This window comes from Sapajus apella, unplaced genomic scaffold, assembly GCF_009761245.1.
Source record: "Sapajus apella isolate SASKATOON/1434 unplaced genomic scaffold, GSC_monkey_1.0 scaffold2, whole genome shotgun sequence".
In the NCBI taxonomy this organism is placed as follows: Eukaryota; Metazoa; Chordata; class Mammalia; order Primates; family Cebidae; genus Sapajus; species Sapajus apella.
This window is the reverse complement of record NW_022436942.1, coordinates 12,636,906-12,650,314: the sequence shown is the minus strand read 5'-3', so window position 1 is coordinate 12,650,314 and position 13,409 is coordinate 12,636,906. Positions and strand designations below refer to the sequence as shown.

Sequence of the window (13,409 nt, the reverse complement as noted above, 5' to 3'; positions counted from 1 at the left end):
GCCGGGCGCGGTGGCTCAAGCCTGTAATCCCAGCACTTTGGGAGGCCGAGGCGGGTGGATCACGAGGTCAAGAGATCGAGACCATCCTGGTCAACATGGTGAAATCCTGTCTCTACTAAAAATACAAAAAATTAGCTGGGCATGGTGACACGTGCCTGTAATCCTAGCTACTGAGGAGGTTGAGGCAGGAGAATTGCCTGAGCCCAGGAGGCGGAGGTTGCGGTGAGCCGAAATCGCGCCATTGCACTCCAGCCTGGGTAACAAGAGCGAAATTCCGTCTCAAAAAAAAAAAAAAAAAAGAAAAGAAATTGTCATCACCACAAAACTTTCTATGGGACAGTGCTGGAAAGAAACTATTATAAGGAAGACTTTCATGGATCAGGTAAACCAAAAGGAACAGCAAGATCCATGTGTTATTTTAAATCCTTTTTCACACTTTCATTCTTTTTGACAATGTATACATTTATGTTTTCTTTTTAAATTATATATGTGTATACGTCAAGTACTCAATAAGTTTACCTATGATTATTTTGAATTTAGAAAGAAATTTGTATGTGTACCTATACATATATATATATATATATATATAGATTTCTTTCTAAATGCAAAATAATAATTTATAAATATATTGAGTATTTAGTAAATTATAGGAGCTGTGCTCAGTGCTTTATATGATTGACTCATTTGATCCTTAGTACAGTGTTATGCTCATTGTGAAAAATTTGGAAAACATAAAGCATATATACAAAAATTTGGAAAAATAAAGCATATAAAGAAAATAAAGTGGCCGGGCGCGGTGGCTCATGCCTATAATCCCAGCACTTTGGGAGGCCGAGGCGGGTGGATCACGAGGTCAAGAGATCGAGACCATCCTGGTCAACATGGTGAAACCCCCTCTCTACTAAAAATACAAAAATTAGCTGGGCATGGTGGCACACACCTGTAGTCCCAGCTACTCGGGAGGCTGAGGTACAAGAATTGCTTGAACCCAGGAGGCAGAGGTTGTGGTTAGCCGAGATTGCACCATTGCACTCCAGCCTGGGTAACAAGAGCAAAACTCTTTCTCAAAAAAAAAAAAAAAAAAGATAAAAGAAAATAAAGCATATAATCCCTAAACCAAGATAATCACTGTTGACATTTCTAGTGGATGCTGTGGTATGCTGCCCAGATCCCAAGATACAGCTACCAGGAATATTGGCTGTTGCTGGCTCATAGTTTAATTCCTCTCTAAAACTGTCTTCAGTGAAGGTAACTGCCTCACCCAACGTTCCCCTCCTTGGATCAGCCCAGATCCAATGACTGGTTGGTTTTGGAGGTACAAGGCATCGACTCAATTGGCACAATCTGGGACATCCCAGCTTTAGAGTGTCCCATGAGACAAGTTAAAGCCCCTGTGGCAGCTGCCCTGCAATTTACCCTCCCCCTCTGCCCAGTCCTGCCCTTGCTTCCCTTACAGGTGCTATTCCTGAGAGTTCTCACCAGTAAATCACTTGCATACAAACCTCTACTTCAGAGTCTGTTTCCTGAAACACCCAACTGAAGTCCACATTTTTGGAATACAAGTTCCATTTTTTTTTCTTTTTGCATCTGTCCATTTAAAATTTTTCAATATATATTTATTTTGCTCTAAAAATTTTGAAATTTTCTTTTTATTTTACATTAAACGTTTAGTTGATAATGTTTTATGGATAATTTAGCATGTAACTATCTGCAGCAGTATTTTTCTAGATAGGGTCTTGCTCTGTTGCCCAGGCTGGAGTGCATGATCTCAGCTCAGGGCAACCTCTGCCTCCCAGATTCAAGCAATTCTCATGCCTCGGCCATGTGAGTATGTGAGTAGCTGGGATTACAGGCATGCACCACCATGCCCGGCTAATTTTTATATTTTTAGTAGAGATCAGGTTTCGCCACGTTTCCTGGGCTGGTCTCAAACTCTTGGTCTTATACTCCTGGTCTCATATGATCCGCCCTCCTCAGCCTCCCAAAGTGCTGGTTTTACAGTTGTAAGCCACTGCATCCAGCCCACAACACAATTTTTAACAGCCACGTGGGATTTATATGGCATGTGACACTCAGTTAATTTTGTATTGTTGGATATTTTGGTATTTCCTGGTTTTTACTGTAGCCGACCCTAAAACTTAGCAGAGAAGCCCCATTCCCAAATCCCTTCTCAGTAGCCTACCTCTACAATATCTAGGAATATTTAGTTTTTTAGCCTCACTTACAAGTTCCAGCCATTGAGAAATAAGCCCAAGTTTTGTGAGAGTTGATGGGGAAGTTCCAGGACACCTTTTGCCTTCCAGGTAAAATGGGACAGCCCAAACTGGTATCATCTCTTACCTATTTTTTTTTTTTTTTTTTTTTTGGTAAGGAATGAGATGTTCAGAGCTATTGTACCCATTTTTCATCCATGAAAGAAAAGTCAAGAAATTAGGTACTTGGCTTTGACAAGATCACTGAACATTTAAACCAATTTTAGTAACCACCTATCTCTGGATTTCTTGATATGATGAATAAAATAAGTATCTTTTTAGTCTACTGTGTTTGGCAACTTAAATGTCACTATTCCTGACATTCATAATTTGAAATATGCAGTGATAAACATCATTGTATGTAAATACTTGGATAGCAACAACTTAACATAGAAGTCAGAGAATTAGGACCCTGCATTTTCAGCATATTTTCTACTTGACCTTGTGCAGCTCTGTCCCTAACCTTCCCTCCCATTTTACTTTTCTTGCGGGAACCAGAAAAATAATGTACATAAGTCTTTCCAAAATTTTGTTTCCATAAGCTATCTTGGATAAGTAATTTTATCATACAGTATGTGCTAAATCTCAGGAATAGGAATTTTGACAGTGAGGCAATCAGTCATTTACTATAAATTTTTTTAGGTTTTTAGAATCTCATTAATATTGACAAGCCAACCTATTCAGCTTCTCCAATTGTGTACTTCCAAAGGCAATAGTGATTGGAAGAGGAAATAGACTTTATGTAAGTCAGAACCTTATCTCTTCAAATAGGATGTTTTAGTAAATGCACCAGTCCATAGTGTTCACATCCACTTGAACAGAATCCACAAGGTTTTTTGGAGCAAGTTTTGTGTGAACTGAGTTGCATTCTAGACCAAGCCTTGGATTAACTCTCTGTGTACTTCCCGGGAATCATTCCAGTCTCCAGAAATGGGATGTTTTATTTCCTCAGAATAAGCATGAAGCATCAAAGAAACTGAACTGAACTACCATTTGCAATAAAAATTAACAATGATAAATTGAAAAATAGATCTTGAAATTTTTAATTTCAGCTTTCTAGTGGCAGACAATTAATAATGAAAACCTGAATGTAATGAGTCCATTTCCATATCTCCCACTTACCCAGTCTTGAGGCTGCTTCTAATTCTACAGCTCCAGAAACCTCGAGTTGGCTGGTTCTGGCTCAAAGATAAGAGAATGCTTTTGGATGTTGTAGAGGATCAGAATATCCAGTTCTGAAGTATCCAAGAACGATGTTTTGACTCATTACCACTAGTGTCTTAAGACAGAAGATGGTTCCAGATCTGGCCAGACTGCCAGCAATTTGCTGTAGACTAGACTTTCATTCATGGACAGAGATTAAAACTAAACTAGCACAATCAACAGAGTGAAAAGCAACCTATAGAATGGAAGAAAATATTTGTAATTTCTGTATCTGATAAGAGCTCAATATCTGGAACACACAAAAAAAGAACTCCTGCAACTCAACAAGAAAAGCCCTAATTTTAAAATGAGCAGAGGACTTGAATAGACTTTTATATAAAGAAGATATACTAATGGCCAACAAGCATATGAGAAGATAGATGCTCAACATTACTAATCATTAGGGAAATGCAAATCAAAACTACAGTTAGGTACTACCTCACACCTATTAGGCTAGTCAAATAAAAAAAAATAACAGGTATTGGCATGGATATAAAGAAATTGGAACCTTTGCACACTGTTGGTAGGAATGTAAAATGGTGCAGCTGTTATGGAAAACAGTATGGAGGTTCATCAAAAAATTAAAAATAGAACTACCAATAATTCTACTTCTGAGCATATATCTAAAAGAATTGAAAGCAAGTTCTTGAAGAGATATTCCTACACCCTTGTTCATAACAGCATTATTTGCAATACCCAAGAGGCAGAAGCAGCCCAAATGTCCATCAAGGAATGAATGAATGAAGAAAAATGTTACATACATGCAGTGGAATATTATTCAGCCTTACAAAGGAGGAAATCCTATTGCATACTACATGTGTGAACCTTGAGGATATTACGCTAAGTGAAATAAGCCAGTCACAAAAAGACAAATATTATGTCACTTATATGTAGTAACTAGAGTAATCATTAATAGAAACAGAGAGTTGAATGGTGGTTACCAGGGACTGGCTGGAAGGGGAGAATGGGGAGTTGTTTAATGGATATAGAGTTTCAGTTTTACACAGTGAAAAGGTTCTGGAGATATGATGCACAACAATGTGAATATGCATAACGCTACTGAACTGTACACTTAAGTGTTTTTTTTTAACCATCATAAAATTATTTTTTTAATGGACTGGGCATCCAAGTTGGGTAGGCAAGGGACAGTTTATTTACCTGAATTCTGTTGCCTCCTCTCATCAACTATTGATCCCACCCCAGGATTTGGTGTGTGTCTTAGTTTGATAACATCATTAAACATATCTTAAACATATATTTTTTTGTGTGTGAGACAGGGTCTTGCTCTGTCACCCAGGCTGGAGTGCAGGGGCATGATTTCGGCTCAGTGCAACCTCCACCTCCCAGGTTCAAGTGAGTCTCCTGCCTCCACCTCCCAAGTAGCTGGGACTACAAGTGCATGCCACCACGCCTGGCTAATTTTTGTATTTTTTTAGTAGAGACAGGGTTTCATCATGTTAGCAAGACTGGTTTGAGCTCCTGACCTCAAGTGATCTGCCCACCTTGGCCTCCCAAAGTGCTGGGATTGCAGGAGTGAGCCACTGCACCCAGCCTCGTTAAGTATATCTTGTTTTTAAACATGTGAGTTATTTTCCTTCAGTGTTTTAATTTTTTGACATTTCATCATGCTCTTTTGACATCTCATCAACACTCTATCAAAGTCAGCAAACTATACCTCATGGACTAAATCTGGCTTGCAGGGTTTGAGAATGGTTTTTATATTTTTAAAGGGTTATTTTAAAAAATGAGAAAGAAGAGGAGGAGGAAGGAAGAAGAGGAAGAAGGAGGAAAAGACACCATATGGGGTTCTGTTATCCAGGCTGGAAAGCTTAAAATATTTACACCCTTATCTTTTTGCAGGAAAAGTTTGCTAGTTTGCTGACCCCTGAAAACTATATAGCACATTTTGCATTTTTGGTATTCTGTTGGTGTATTAGGTGCACGAAATAGAACCACTCAAACTATTTTCAGCAAAAATTGATTTAATACAGTTTATCAGGAACTTACAAAATCATTGGAAAGGATAAAGGAATGGTCACTGCTGCCCCTACAACTTCTACTCAGCAGGCACAGGGGTAGGACCTAGAAACTGAAATACTGCTGCAGAAATGTCCAATGTGTCCACAACTAGTTTTCTAGCAGAAACAAAACATAACTGTAGCCTAGGATCAACCCTCCAAGTACATCTAATTGGCAGAAGCATAACCATACCTACAAGACATGAGGGAAATGTGTTTATTCCTTCTTTAACCTCTGTGTACAAAGAAAGCACACTAGAAGATTGGAATGGCTGAGAGCCAGAGACAGTCCAGAGTACCCACCACAGCAGGTTTGCTGCTTTAGGCTCTATTCAACTCTTCTCATCTTTGGCCAACTCCTTATTCTTTCATTTGAGGAACCTTCCCTGACACTCCCTTCCCTACCTCCACCCTTAGTGGATTAGATGCCCGTTCATAACCTTTCATAGCTCTTAGCCCTACCTCTACAATGTGTATATCACTCCATGTCACAATGGCCTAATTTATTGCTGCTGCTTCCACTAGACTGGCTCTTTGCATGCAGAAACTCAGTCTTACACATCACTGTCGGCAATTGGTGTGTATTTGTTGTGAATGATAAATAGTTTATATATTATAACATCACAAATAGCATTTCTTCTCTTATTTTCTTTGTTCCACATGACTGTGCACTGACACCTGTATACAGTGAAAGCTCAGTAAATGTTAATTGACTGGCCTCCTTTTTTGTCAGGGCAAAGAGAAGTTCCACCAATACTCTATATCTGTGTCTTTGACTCCCTGTGTATCTATATAGGTTAATAAATGTAATACAACAGCTAATATTTCAACAGTTTCAACATGCTAGGTAATACATGAAGCATTTTGTACATTATTACCTAATTAAATCCTCACAATTATCCTATTAAGTTGATATTTTTATTCTCATTTTATAGATGAAGAAACAAGGTAAATAACTTGTCCACAGTTACACAGTAAGTGTAAGAACTGGGACTCACGTGGAGGCCTGGCTAATACCAACATGTGTACTCTTAACCATTATGATGATGATGATTGTGATAATGATGACAGCTAATAGTTCCAGACACGGTACTAGGCATTTTTCATGTATTATCTCAAGCTACATGTTACCTTGCCTCGAATTGATGCTTAATAGTTGTTACATGTGATAAGATAAACAAAGTTCTTGATACCCGTGATATATTTCTGGCTCTGCCACTAATTCACTTTGTGACCTCAAGTAAACTACTAACTCTCTGGGCTACAATTTTCTCCTCTGCCAAACAGAGAATAATCTTTACAATACTTCTAGTTCCAAAAATCTAGAACTCTACAAATAAATTCTGCTTAGTTTTTCATTCCGTCATTATTACTTCCGTGTGGTAAGATCTTACCCTCTAAATTCTAAGCTCCTGTAGGATCTCAATTTTGTTTTATAGTTTTCTTTCATGGTACCTGGTCTGGTGTTCTGCACAATACATAACAGGCTCATGGTAAATGTGTATAAAGATACATAGAAAGAGATTGAAATTTGTCCAAGGGGAAATATCCATTCTCACAAGAATCTGTGTTTGTTGTCACATGGTATATTCCTTTGGGGATGATATTCAGATGTAAGTTAGGGCTGCCACAGAGAAATCAGCACTCAGAACCTTTGGAAACCTTTTCTCTTTCTGTACTCACAGATAAGTCTTATCCTTAAAGCAGAGCTGTGGTCACTGCCCAACCAGCTACTCTTGTGACTGAATGCAGAAGATTTCTTTAATGCCCAGTGCAGGCAAAAAGGTATTGGCCTGTGGATAATGGCAGATACAGGAAGGAGTGTTCTAGAGGGAACCAGCCCCTTATCTCTTTTCCCACCCCCAACCCCATCGCTTACAGGGGAATCAGAAAATCCCAAATCATTTCATAGCTTTCTCAAGTTACACATGAAGAGTTAATGCCTGATCTATGAGCAGCAGGAAAATCCCTAGCTGTTGAGAGTCAATATAGATAGGTCCGCATGCTCTTGTTCCAGTTTCTTTAAGGACTTGAATATGGAGAATTGACGAAGGTGATTGTATGAATCACCTCTGCATGGAAACTGATACTAAGAATCATTCATCTGACAGGGAAAATGCTACAGATTTTTTTTAAAAAAAAAAGAAACCAGAACTCTGTAACCTGTTCATATGTGCATCTGTATATTTCTTAGTAACTGTCACCATGGTAGCAAGGCAGTTTGACAAGAATGCCTTTTTAGCACAGTACATATAAAGGAGAAAGATGAATAGCTAATCATGTACTTACTATCTTATACCTTTATTTTTTTCTTTATTTCCCTTTATTTGTGTTGATCCTAAATCCATAGCTATTAGCCTCTGATACTTCTCTTCCTCAAGCATCAAGTACTGTGCTAGAAATATATTAGGCATTAAAACATGTATGGTTATTGACAGAATTAAATGAATGGTCAGAAAATAAATTTCTGACCAGGCACAGTGGCTCATGCTTGTAATCTCAGCACTTTGGGAGGCCAAGGCTGGCAGATCACTTGAGCACAGGAGTTCAAGACCAGCTTGAGCAACATAGCAAAACCCCATCTCTACAAAAAAAATACAAAAGGTAACCGGGCATGGTGTCGTGCGCCTGTGGTACCAACTACTCAGGAGTCTGAGGTGGGAGGATCACCTGAGCCCAGGGAAATTGAGGCTGCAGTGAGCCATGATTGCACCACTACACTCCAGGCTGGGCAACAGAGTGAGACCCTGTCTCAAAAAAAAAAAAAAAATGGTATTTCTGCTGTGTCTTCCTTTCTAAGCCAGAGAGAGTCACTCAGAATTTGATTGTAAAAAATGGCTCCAGAGGGGTGTGGTAGCTTACACCTATAATCCCCTGCACTTTGGGAGTCTGAGGGAGGAGGATCACTTGAGGCCAAGAGTTCCAGACCAACCTGGGCAACATAGTGATACCCTGTCTCTACAAAAAAAAAAAAAAAATTGTTTTAATTAGCTGGGCATGATGGCATATGCCTGTAGTTCTAGCTACTGGGAGGCTAAGGTAAGTGGTAAGTAAAATAGCAAGTAAATTCACATTCATCAGTGAGGATATTGAAAGCCCGGAAGCTTGTGTGAGGACTTACAGTGACAAGTTTGGCAGCAGTTCCTGAAGTATTTACTGTCAGGCCTGAGTTAAAACCCTGAGGACAAGGAGTTCCAACACTTGGGCTTCAAACTGAGAAAGCTTTTTAAGCCCCTGCCTCCACCGTATACCCAATTAACACTCAGCCTGGGAAGCCTCCTTATTATAACTCCTTGAGTTAATGATAATCTTTTATTATGGTCTTTTCCCTAATGTATTCTTACATTTCATTTTAATTGTCAGCTATATAATTGCCCTGCATTTCAGTTACTTCCATTTCTATTTTTAATGCTTGTTATTTCACATTTCTTTTTAAAAGAGTTTAAACGTAAACACAACCTCTTATTTTAATAGTCAGCATGCCCATATTTGCCGCTTTAAGACCTGGGTTCCTGTAGTTTCAACAGATCCTCAAGGTGTGCCACCTCCAGCTTATGGATTGATATTCTAGTCATGTTCAAGGCTAAAAACAGCTGCAAGAATTTATCCTTGAAATTCTTTAGCAGTTGCTTCCAGTTGCTCAAGTTCAAATTTGGCCAGTCTGGTGGATCAGCCACTGGGACAGGATCATCACTGTGTTGTTACCTTCCCTGGGATAAACTGAGCAGGGCCAGCCTCTGGGCAGAACAAGTTATAGAAGGCACTGTTCCCAGAAAGGAACGAGTTAATTCCTTCCGAACCTGCTAAGGAATCTGACCTAGTTTCTTGAAACTAGAATGTAACTTGAAAGTATAATTGGTTGCAAATGTGTTTCTTTCTTTCTTCAAAATTGCTTTTGAACCCTTGTGAGACAGGGAGAAGGCATTTCTCTTCACATGTACTCAGACTACCACCACTGATAAATTTGACTAACTTGTCATGAAAGTTGGGGGGCAAGGCCAGGTGTAGTAGCAGGCGCCTGTAATTCCAGCACTTTGGGAGGCCAAGGCAGTTGGATTGCTTGAACTCAGGAGTTCAAGACCAGCCTGGCCAACATGGCAAAACCCTGCCTCTACTAAAAATACAAAAATCAGCCAGGCATGGTGGCATGCACCTGTAGTTGTAGCTAGATGGGGAAGATAACTTGAACCTGGGAGGTTGAGGCTTCAGTGAGCCAAGATCATACCACTGCACTCCAACCTGGGTGACAAAGTAAGACCTTGTCTCAAAAAAAAAGTTGGGGAGCAAACAATAAATATGACTTAATTTAAGAAAAGAATGTTTGGGTCTCTGGTTGAGGAAATATATGAATGCATAGTTCATGTGGTTGCATTTAAGACCCCTATCTGTTTTGGGGAGTGTGTGTCGGGGAGTGTGAGATGGGTTCTCATGGTGTTACCCAGGCTGGTCTGGCACTCTTGGCCCCAAGCTATATCCTCCCACCACAGCCACCCAAGTAGCTGGGAGTACAAGTGTGTGCTGGCTTCTATTTTTTTGTTTTTGTTTTGCCCACTGAGTCTAGCACAATGCCAGGCACAAGGGCTCAGTGAATATTTGTTGAATGAATGAATAAAAGTCTTTTCACAATCTGACTCCTACCTACCATTCTAGTAGTAGTTCCCACTGCCCTTCTCAAACATACACATTTTCTACTCTGGCAAAATAACTCTTGCATTTCCTAAAAATCTCTCCTGCTTTCCCACTTCTGTACCTTTGCTGTTGCTGTACCCACTCTCTGAAATGATATTCCCTCATATTTTAGACTGTGGATATATTACTATTTTTAAAGCCTCATCTCAAATGCTGCCTCCTTCATGAAAATGTTAGTGATTGTCTCAGTAAGATTATGAGCCTTTTCTCCTTCTAACCCTCATAAAGCTTTGAATCTCCTGGTAATTTATTATCAACTACCTTATAGTTCTTTTGTGGCTATCTTGTTCCCCTTGTTGTATTGTAAGCTTGTTAAAGCTAAGCACTGGGTCTTATTAATCTTTATACTGCTTAGCACACAGTTAATACTCTGTAATTTAGTGTTGAAATAATCAGTTTTGCTAGTACTGTATACCATGAGCACCAGAAAATACACTTTGTTCCTCTTAAAATCTAAGAGTTTTCATACATAGGCATTATTTAAACTCTAGAACTGTATGGGAAATATACCTCTGTCAACATTTTCTTTCCAGTTATTTCTACAGATTGAGCACTCATTAGGACTCTCCCTTTGTGCCTTGTGGACTTGTTTTTTATAGCGACACAGGCATCATTAAAATTTATATCTTGTGCACCTCAGAGATGATCTTTAGAGCACTTTTTCTTATGGCTATATCATTAAATTCTTAACTCCTCTGAACATTCATTCCTGTCATTCTTGCCTACATACTAAAAGGTGGCATTTCCCTACATTCCCTCATTTACATTTGAGGCAAAGGTCTGCCCGGACCCTTGGGACTCTGCTTTCTGCATGTTATTAAACATTTCTTTCCATAAATGCCCTCTTCCTGACACATAATTATAAAACCAAAGATTCTCTTCCAAGTTTTTAAAAATTAGCTATCACCACCTGGGTGGCATAAAATGAGGGGAGATTAAACACAAATTATCCTAGAATTGAGTCTGGAAGTGAACGACTGAGAAACTTCCCTCTTGAAAGCAGAAAAACTGCAATGTGCTTTATTTCCTAAAACTTCTAGCCCTCCTGAGGAAGGTTTGTAATACCTCATTTGAGAGAATGTGAAGTTTTGATACAAAAGGCTTAAAGAAGTAGACAAAATTGGTCGTTACAAAATTTGGGGTAGTCTTGACTCTGATCAGTGTCTGGGTAGCAGTTCTGGGTTTCAATTGTCCAAGTCTAAAAGTACAAATTCTCTGCCAGTCAAACCATCACTAGTTTTTATTTTGAATAAAATTATCTCTTTTTCCCCACCTTCCTCCTTTTGCAATTTAGCTGTAACTCTGCCAATTTCCTCCTTGTCTCTTTGTCACTCACTCCCCCTCTGTTTTCCTCCTTTTCTAGTCATATCCCTCTTTTTCCATTATTTTAATTTAATTTGTATCATAATATATAGCCATAAAATACTTTTTTACTTTTTTTTAGACAGAGTCTCACTCTGTCACCAGGTGCCAGGCTGGAGTGCAGTGGCTCACTGCAACCTCCACCTCCTGGGTTCAAGCAATTCTCCTGCCTCAGCCTCCCGACTTTTTTACTTTTTAAGGTAATTTCATAGTTATCTTGTTCTAATTGATCTTCTCTTTCAAAATATCTGTCTGTGATTGAAAACACCTTTTGAGTTGTTTTCAATCACACAGATATTTTGAAAAAGAAGATCCAATACTATAAGCAAAAGAACCCAATACTATGAGCCAGATCCTGGATTAGGTGAAGAGACACAGTGGTAAACATATAATACGTGACCCTGCTTCATGGAGCTTGTAGTCTAATGGAGGTAACATTAATTAAATATGAACATAAATAACTGTGGTAATAACTACAAGTGTATAACATGGTAGGATCAGAAATAGCCTTAAGGAAAAAGCTCAGTTTTGTGGACCTAAGTGTACATAAACCTGGTGGAGGTTTATGTGTTTCAGGCAAAAGGTCACAGCACGTAAAATGGAGGTGTGAAGGAGCTTGGCATTTCAAGATAAAGAGAGAAGACCAATGTGGTGGGAACATTGTAAGCTACAGGCAGGGTGATTTCAGGTGAGGTAGGTGGGGACCAGTACGTGCAGTGCCACCATAGGCCAGGTAAGTATTTTGGAATTAATTCTAAGAAAAATGGAAAAGCTATTAAAAGGCTTAAATAAGGAAAGAATATTATCAGATTTGATTATTTCAGTAACAATGGGGAAATTGAAAATTCAGGGAGACACATACAAAAGCTTTTGCCGAGACAGGTGTTGTGGAACACGCCTTCCCCAGCTACTCAGGAGGCTGAGGCAGGAGGATCATGAGGCCAGAAGTTCAGGTCTAGCCTGTGCAACATGGTGAGCTCCCCATTTCTTTAAAAAAAAAGAAAAGAAAAGAAAAGAAAAAAGATAAGTGAATGGGATGTTTTTTAACTGTGCTGTAGATAGAACTCATAGGACTTAATAGTTCAGTCCGGGATGAGTTTGGCTGTATTCTGCCTAAAGGAAGTGGTGAAATGGCCTTTCATGGAGCATAGGACTCTGATTCAAGACTAACTCATGATGATAAAGTATAGTATTTCATTATGGAAAGAAGCAGATGAAAGAAGAGTTAACTTCATCTTACTAAAATATAAACTCCAACCAGGCTCGGTGGCTCACACCTGTAATCTTAGCACTTTGGGAGGCTAAGGTGAGCAGATCACCTGAGGTCAGGAGTTTGAGACCAGCCTGACCAACATGGGGAAACCCTGTCTCTACTAAAAATACAATAATTAGCCGGGCATGGTGGTGCATGCCTGTAATCCCAGCTACTTGGGAGGCTGAGGCAGGAGAATCGCTTGAACCCAGGAGGCAGAGATTGTGGTGAGCTGAGATTGTGCCACTGCACTCCAGCCTGGGGAACAGAGCAAGATTCCATTTCAAAAAAATAAAATAAACATAAATAAGTAAACAAAAATAAAATATAAACTCCACAAAGGCAGCGATTTTTATTTCTTGTTCACTACTATAGCACCTAGGATAATGCTCAATGCATAGGAGGCATAAAATATGTATTTGTGGAATGAACATGTAAGATCCCAAGTGCAGTACAAAAACTAAGGAGTTGCCTTGGCCAGGACTCTGATTGCAAGAAGGAAATTTAAACCCTACCATTAGCCCCTCACATTAGCTCTCCAAAAGGACAGTGAGATGAAGCTTTGCTTTTCAGATCTGAGGTTAGGAATTTAAGCTGACTAGCTGCTATAGACTGAATGTTTGTGTCTCCCCA

General features: G+C 39.3%; 1 protein-coding gene across 2 annotated transcripts in view; it reads right to left on the bottom strand.

The window, feature by feature from the left end:
• Positions 1–13,028, bottom strand: part of CUNH12orf66 (chromosome unknown C12orf66 homolog) — a 47,521-nt gene extending 34,493 nt beyond the window's left edge. For both annotated transcript variants that reach the window (XM_032288588.1, XM_032288576.1), the window contains exons 1-2: positions 13,024–13,028; positions 150–155 (exon numbers count right to left, since the gene is read on the bottom strand). The gene's annotated coding sequence lies outside the window, so the exon portion shown is untranslated. The remainder of the gene's footprint in view (positions 1–149; positions 156–13,023) is intronic.
• Positions 13,029–13,409: the final 381 nt, after the last annotated feature.